Source organism: Seriola aureovittata, chromosome 22, assembly GCF_021018895.1.
Source record: "Seriola aureovittata isolate HTS-2021-v1 ecotype China chromosome 22, ASM2101889v1, whole genome shotgun sequence".
Lineage (NCBI taxonomy): Eukaryota > Metazoa > Chordata > Actinopteri > Carangiformes > Carangidae > Seriola > Seriola aureovittata.
The window spans coordinates 9,920,879-9,928,034 of record NC_079385.1 but is presented as its reverse complement, the minus strand read 5'-3'; positions in this window follow the sequence as shown (position 1 = coordinate 9,928,034).

Genomic DNA, 7,156 nt, shown 5'->3' with positions numbered 1-7,156 from the left:
ACTAAACGTCGCCTTAATTGTCTCAGGATTAATTTGACAATATAGTCTCTCTCACAATTTTCAAATTACTAACGTTCCCTTTAATTGTCAGATTGAAAATCCAAGGACAGAGCCCTTTTACAATGCCTCCATCATGCTAACATAGCGCCTTGCCTCCAAACCATCCCATAAAATCCCATCGCTGCACTTAATTGTTCAATATGAAGCCAAAGCATCTGAGGTAATTCAAATGTCTTTCTCCGATGAATATGTGCAATTGTCCTCTTTCCCTATTCTAATTTAATGCCATCTGGGGAAGGTGATTGGCTCTGTGTTGCCATTGCTGCCAACTGGGGTCAGCCTAACCATCAAGCGCTGTAATTGAGTAGTTAGTGGCAATTTTCTCCTCTAATTTCCATCTGCAAAATCCGGGCCTGGCATGGCAAATAGCACATTACACAGGCGCGATTGTGGCAAAGTGTAATAACATCGTTTCCACAGTTTGAAAACTTCCCCTGAACAAATGAGAATCACTGCCGTACATGTCATTTCAAAAACTCCTTCCTTCCCCCTGCACACTTCTTCCTTGATCACACACACACACACACACACACACACAAACATGTAAGGAAACACACACAGGGTTGAGACACCGTGCAGAATGAAGAATGTGGTGACGTCCCATTAACATATAGATAATTAGCTGCTCCAACCGCAGCCCTGCCTTCAACACACTAATCCCCTGACAAAGCCTTTGACTAGCACTATCACAAACACCATGTTGACGCCGACGCAGCTCTTAGGAGGCCATCTTGTTTGGCTTATTCACCATGACACGCTTCTATCAGAGGAAGATGAAGGAGGTGATGATTTACGAGGGTGTCATCCATAACCAGTGCCATTCCTTGTGTATTTTCTGGGAGAAAAAGCCGGGGTGGAGTTGTAAACTAATGGACCGGCAGGTTTGAACACTGCGACTTGATAACTTTGGCTGGGAGATTTATGGTGATCGTAAAGCTGCGTCAGGGACAAGAAGAGTGGAAATATGAGTCGGACTACTAATGGCTAGGTTATCACACAGAATTTTACTCAATGCTGAACACACAGACACATGCAAGCACACACAAAGGGGTTTATATTCCCATTTCATCATGTGGATGTAAATGCTTTATTCAAACTGATAATGAAATGATCTTTCTTCAGAAATGTGAAAGGGCTGATTTTAAGAAAATGTTATTTGGAGTAATACATTAAGCACTGTCGACTTGAGACACGATTTTCCCACTAACATAAATTCGATTTTATAACTCCAGACTCCCTGCTTTTCCCTCATCTCTTCTCTTCCCTCTTTTTTTTTAACATTTTGTAATTACTTTGACACACTACATCAAAAGCGAAGTAATAATAGTTGTAATTTAATCTATTCACACAAGTCATTTTCATAAACTCCTGCCTCTCCCTGCTTAATGTGCATTTCATTCATTATTGATCACGCACTGATGATGTGGTAATGACAATGGCATTGTTTTTTTCCCCCCTTTTTTCTTTTCCTTAAATGTAGACCTTGTGATTCAGGGTTTTCATTACAGGCAGCACACTGGGCCTCTGGATTATCAAGGGCAAACAAAAGATAATTAACATGAGGAGGGATGCGGGACAAGTCACCCCCACCCTGAGTACCACCAGCACCACCACTAATCCCACCTCCCCCAGTTTGACGCCATCCTTCCACAAACTGTTCTCAAAGTTCACTACATCCTGGTTCTTTGCCCACACCGTGCAGCTCCCCTTCAGTCAAACAGCATAATTACTGAGGACTCTCCTTTCAGTCTTTCTCTCCATCTCTTTCTATTCTGTCTGAACGGAGATCAAGATAGTGAGGTTGTGGACATAACCCCCACCCCCATCGGGTCGAAGCTGTTTGAAATTAAGACTAGGACTCAGAGTTAAAACATAACACCATGATTTCATTGGGCATCGTGATATATCAGATTCTTGAGTAAATGACAACTGCAAAGTGCCCTCATTTACAAGCTTCTAGGCGAAACTAATCCAAGATGGCTTATAGTTTACAATTACTGTAGTGAGCTTTCAGTTTCTAGGTCACAAACATTACAAAAACACAAGAGAAAGGACGACAAGACTGTGAAAGAGAGGGTTGAAAAACATTTTTGCTTCTCTCTAACTATAGTAGACGTTCCACAGCCTCTCAGCCTTTGATGAGTAATGTATCTCACATTGTGTACCTTGACTTACTGGCTACAGGTGTGAGATGTGGAAATAAAGGTGAGTTACATGTCTGCATTCACCTGTTTCTTACTCTTTTATCATGAACTTCCTAATAGAGAACAGTGTGAAGGCAATATTTTATTAATTTACAGCATCACAGCGCGACACAGCCTTTACTGTATGTTACGTGAAAGTCACAGTTGCTGTCCAGTCCCATCTATCCATCCATGCATCCGTACGCCGGTTTGTCTTTCGACCTGTCTTCCTGTCTCTTCACCTCACTCACTCCCTCCTGCCACACAACCAAACACCACAGCAGTCTGTGACTACTCGGAGTGAAAGCCAAGGATTTTTATTAAGGAGTAGGGACAGCATTCATTTTTTAAAACCTCCTCAATAAAATATCATACGGTCGCTCCACATTCCTCAGAATTATAATGACATGAATATTTAAATTTAAATGCATTCCGAGCACGCCGGTTTTCTCTTCTTCACGACGGCATCAGATCTCATTTTCTACTTAAGCTCCTCCATCATGTTTATGCATATCCACATGCATGATACATATCTCGTTTTTTTTAAAGCTCCTTAATGCAGGCCTGATAATTTTGCTTGACTTTAATGGGGAATGACTCCTCATTGGCAAGCTTTTCTCTTTAAGACAAAAATAAAAAAATATGATCAAATGCCCCTTTCATGTGGAACAGAGGCTGTTTTTGAAACTTCTCTCTTCCCTCTCTCCCTCTGTTGCTTCGTCTGTGAGTAAATAGATCAAAAAAGGAAGCGCAACTTTATATTCCAGTTTTGAAGCATTCTGTAATTGGACACATTTAATTGATATCCCTCAAGCCCATAATTATAATGTAAAAAGAAAGAGAAGGAAACACAATCCTCTATAATGGAAATGCTATTTTACTTTTTTTTTCAAATTAATGAATACTTGATGAAAATATGTCAAAAAAGGAAGAGAAATAAAGTTTATGATGCATTTTCACTCAAGGATGGCAAGTATTGATGGATAATTTCAGTGTGTATCATTATGTTCGATAATGGAGTCCTTATGAGGCTAGAATGGACCCTTGTGAGTTTCGCTCTCTGGGAGCTCATACTCTCTGATCTCTCCTCCTCCCTGACAAGGAGCTATCACTTCCTTCCCTGATGGAGAGGGAATGGTACGCAGATAAGACTTTGTCATCTACAGCATGTCTTTTTTGACACACTGCAGATGACTCGGTTGGACTCCAAGAGATGGTTAATTGAAGGAGACATTAAAAACTCTCTACTGTCAATCTGTATCTCTGCGTTCTACGGATAGGAATTATTTCCAAGATCTTACGATGGGCGCTGGCGATGCACAAGTAAAAGGAACGCCAGTATTTACATAGAGAGTTGAGGAAAATTAATTTTAGATCCATTGAGACAAAGTGATTAAACTATGAATGTAGGAGGAAGAGCTGTGTTTTTTAACTGAGAGTGTATTAATTACCAATGTTATATCTTCATATTATGAATATAAAGCAATAACATTGATATATTTTTATTCCAGTGGATCTCACTCACTCTAATGGTCATTGGAAAGTGTCAGTATAAATGCAAGGTTTATAAAGATTTAAAATAATTCGTCCTCCTGCCTGACAACCTGTTGAGCAAACGAGTTCCAAGTCACAAAAGATCATCTTTCCATCTGCCTGTCTATGTGGTTTGATCTAACTCAAGTGCCACAGCTCTGGCACTTGAGTGAGATAAGGAGAGATGGCGAGGTTAAAATTAAGGACACAGCAACTAGGGCTTCAGCCATCAGAGCTGTCACACATATTCAAGAGTCAAAAGGACTAAATGTGCCAATATGGACGAATGTGTCAGGACTTAATTTACACTATTCTCCTCAATAGAGACTTATCTCTTTCCTTCTCCATTTGCCCCCAAAAACTGAAGCTACACAATGACAAGTGACCACAGTGGAATATTGAGAAGAGGACAGTCAACTCCATAATCACACCACTATGCTCTTTATCTGTCAGTGTGTCATGAACAAGAGGGAGAAATTTTCATCTGGGGAGACAGGGAGAGGAAAGAGACAGAAATGACACTTTTTTTTTTTCAATTCTTCTGCAGGTGCCGTGATACGAGGCTTCTATAGGGAGCCTAGCGTGATGACAAGAGGCTAAAGAGGGCTGAGCAGGACCAAAGAGACGAGACCAATTTCAATGCTCTTGATTCCGTGACCCCAGAGCCCAGAGAGAGTCTCTCAGGGAGTCCCAGCCGAGTGCGCCGAAGCTGGGCGACTTTGAAGTTGGGCCGGGGAGGCTGGGAGGCTGGTACTGTAGATCAGGCTGAGGACTGCTTTGTATGTGTGTGTGTGTGTGTGTGTGTGTGTGTGTGTGTGTGTGTGTGTGCCCCCTGGTGTGTATTTGTGCCTGTGGAGAGGAGTGGGAGGGTTTGAGGTAAATGACAGTAACATGGTCACATCCTTGGATGAAATGGGAGACAGAGGCAAATGGGGGTACTTGGCATTTCCTGCACCGACAAGGCCAGCTTGTTTGTTGGTGCCTAATGAGCTCTCGGACTCCATTAATGAGAGGACTGAATCCATTATCATCATCATTTCAAAAGGAGGCCCTGGCTCTAAACAGCTCTCCACATTAGCGGGACTTACCCTTGTTGCACCATTTGATCAGCAAAGGCAGCAGGGGTTTGACACACACACACACACACACACACACACACACACACACACACACCCTTCCTTGATAACACTACAAGACCTTTACGCAGCCTTGATGTGAACACATGCATGGAGATGCACATAAATTACGTAAATGGCAGATGAGATATAAGTACACTTTCTCACACATACAAACATCCACGACGAGCATTTGTTTGTTGTTATTTTTGCGAGGAAATCAGTGACAGCGGGAACTTTAAAGTAGAGCTGTGATACAAACTAACAGCAGGATGACATGCTCAATAGAGGACAGAGAAAGAGAGAGAGAGAGAGAGAGAGAGAGAGAGAGAGAGAGAGAGGAGGAGGAATGGGGAGACAAAGTGAATGAGAGAGACGAAGAGCTATAGCGTAACAGCAAAATAGGGCACCCTTGAGGAGCATGGAGGAAAAAAGAAAAAAATAAGGTCGTGATTCATAAATAAACACAGACTGCGTAGTGATATAATGGCATGCCAGCAGAGAGGGACAGATTCCATTTCCATCGCCTTCACCACCTTTTCCAGCGACATCAAAGGACCAATTAAGGTCCCAGTGAAGCTGGCCGTCAAGGCTGCAGTGGAGGTCCTGTCAGCGTTAGCCTGCCCTCGGTGCTGCTGTCTCTGTCTCAACTTCACACTGCTGACACGGGTGACAAGGACCCCTTACTGAACCTGCCTGCTCGCCTGCCTGTCTGCCTCAATTCTGGTTACCCAATATATGCATTTCCCCTTCTCTTGGTAGCTTTGTTTCTTTTGCTCTCTTGCTTGTCTCACTCTTTACACCCTCTCGTTTTATTTTCACCACCTGCACTCCTCTTTTAAAGTTTTCCCTCCCTTTCTTTTTTTTTTTTTTTAATCTTTCCGTATTCCTCTCTTTTAAAAGCTTTTAATTTGGCAGTTGCACAGCGCCACCTCTCAATGGTACAGTACAAAGGGTTGGCAAATAGCTTTCTCAGAACTGAGCATCTATGTAAGAGAAGAAGAAACTCTCTCTCTCTCTCTTTCTTCCTCTCCCTTAGTTTGATAACTTCTTTGTTGCACCATTCACCCTCCCATGTCCTCCTCATGTATCTTTGGAATTACTGAAATGTTAACGTGCCTTTGCTGCCTTTGATATTTAAGACAAAAGGGTACAGATGTGCAGGCTGCACGCACACAGACACAGGGCCAACTGGAAATGGGAAAGGAGCTTTAATCTCATTCTTTGTCATGCTCCAAAGAGTTCCTCCTCCCTGTGTATTTTTCTGAATCTCTTTGGTTCATCCTTCGCCTACCTCTCTGCCCTTTTCCGCTCACAATTCCCGCATTTATAATGGCACAGCGCAGTGCAGCACAGAGGGGTGGGCAACAATTAATGAGTGGCTGTTTTCGATCCACTGCTCACATTGTGGTTTCTACAATTGATTGCATCTCTGAGACAAAACCATAACAGGAGGTGTTATATTTCTGTGACAGAGGAAGAGGCACAAAAGAATGACTTGTGAGGGAAGATTAACAGTTTTAGCAGTCGTAGATTAAACAACAGACCCACAGCGGGAGAGATATGGCTTTATAAAATCTAAATGATTGATACCTTGGGCCTACTTTGCATGATATTTCAACTGGTAGACACAAGTAAACAAACTGGCTGTGACACACCATACTCCTCTGCCAGCCTAATGCTGATACACCACAGTATCTGACATCATTGTATCATTGTCAGCTGCCTGGCATACTTCCACCCTGAGGACAACAATGATACCATGGCACAAAGGCAGCTATGCTAGTCTCTCTCCCTCTATTCCTATCTCTTCCAGTGATTCACCCCCCTCCTCATCTCCCTCCCTCCCTTTGGTATCTTTCTAGTGCAGTGGCCTCCGTTTACCACCATAACCCAAATTAGCTGGGCAGGCGTTATCCTCTCCATCGCTCTGTGCCGTTAGGAGAGGGGGGGGTGAGGGGGGTGGGTTGGTGGAGGGGTGGCAGAATTTCCTTTCTGCCTCTGTGACAGCGCTATCTGACAGCGTTTTACATCTCCCCTGCTCTCTCCTCACTACACTCCACTGTCAGACAAAGAAATTAATACCCCCAGTGACTGTGTTTTAATTAAGCAATTTCATGCAAATTACACATTTTAGATTGTCAAATAATATACTGCGCAAAATTGTAGGCAGGCTGATCTGATATGCATGGAGTGTTATTCTTCCAGGCACTGTGCATACATGGAAAATGAACAAAAATGCTAATTTCTAATCTATTATGCAAA